Below are 1,608 nucleotides of genomic sequence, written 5' to 3'. Positions count from 1 at the left end.
ATATTTATTTTATTTATTATTTTCATTTTATGTATATGAGTGTATTGCCTGCATATAGATAAGTGCACCCACATCGTGCAATACCCACGGAGGACAGAAGAGGCCATCAGATCCCCTGGAACTGGAGCTATGGACAGTTGTTAGCTGCCATGTGGGTGCTGGGATTCAAACCCAGGTCTTCTGCAAGAACAAACAGTGTTCTTAACCTATGAGCTATCTCTCCAGCCCCTCATTAGTTTTATTTTTTGAAACAGGAAAAAAATTGAAGTTATATTCTTAATCATTTGGAAGAAAAATGTCTGCATCAAATAGTACAAAAGTGAACTGTCTTGTCAGTTTGTATAAATTAATCTACAAAAATACTGAAACATTATATAAGACTATTAGCAAAGAAAGACTGTGTGGTTCCCATGAGGCCCCATTATGTTATTATTTCATGCAACAAATGTAGAAAGCTCTTGTATTTTCAGTGCCTAAGGAAAAAAAAATCTTGGTGTACATAGGCTAGTAAGTCATTAGGATTGCTCATAAAAGCCTTATTTTACAAGCTGGGCATGCCTTTAATCCCAGCACCTTAGGAGGAAGAAGAAGTTGAAATTCTTTCAAGTCAAGATCAAGTTGGTACACTGTAATGCCTAGTCAGTCAGGCTACAGGAAGTCCTGTCTGAGTTAAAAAAATTAGTATTTTACATTTCCTCATTTTTATTGAAGTATGATAGTTTCATTTTAATTTTTGTATTTGATTTAAAGATTTGTAGTTTAATTTGATGGTTCATGGTGGCAAAAGTTCTCAGTCCATGTTTATTTCAAACTTTCATGCAATTTGTTTCACTATATATTTTATATAAGATTGATGGAGTTCCTGTAACAAGAAATGATGCTTTATCAACACACAACATTCAATGATTTTCACTATTATACTGCTTAACATATTAGATATTTCAATTTACCTGCAATTATATATAAATTCTGCTGTTTCCTTTTACTTCTATACAAATGAGATAACTTAATATGATTTCTGAAATATTATTCTACTATCTATTGTTAATAAGCATACTGAATGAAAAATTTCAATACAGATTTTCAATTTTGTTTTTATTCTATACTTAAATATTTTTATCAAGTGATGCATTACTGATTAATACTGGATGTGAATATAAGGGAATTCTTCAGTGTTTACTACTGTTTCATCTTGGGTGTGTATGTGAAGACCTGAATCTCTGTGTGTGTGTGTGTGTGTGTGTGTGTGTGTGATAGAATGAGAAAGAAAGAGAAATACAGAGGAAGAGGTTAGTCTATGCATGTGTCCATGTCACTGCCTTTCAACCATAATTTGTCTTCGTTTTTCTCTGGAATTTGTCTCCACCACTGGATAAGCCAGACAATCTGGCACAGATGCTTCTAGATGTTCTATCTGACCACCCACTCCCCAAAGTCTGCTGGGATTACATACTCTTCAACAATGCCTCTGGTTTCTAGGTGTGTGGTGTTTACTGTGCACTGTGGCATTACATTTATGTCTTTGTAAAAACAGACTGACTCTTAGCATCAATTATAAAGTCAAGGGCACATGTGAACTGATGAGAACTGTTCCTTTAGGTTTATTTG

This window comes from Nannospalax galili, unplaced genomic scaffold, assembly GCF_000622305.1.
Source record: "Nannospalax galili isolate Female #2095 unplaced genomic scaffold, S.galili_v1.0 scaffold1072, whole genome shotgun sequence".
Lineage (NCBI taxonomy): Eukaryota > Metazoa > Chordata > Mammalia > Rodentia > Spalacidae > Nannospalax > Nannospalax galili.
This window is presented reverse-complemented; position numbering follows the sequence as displayed.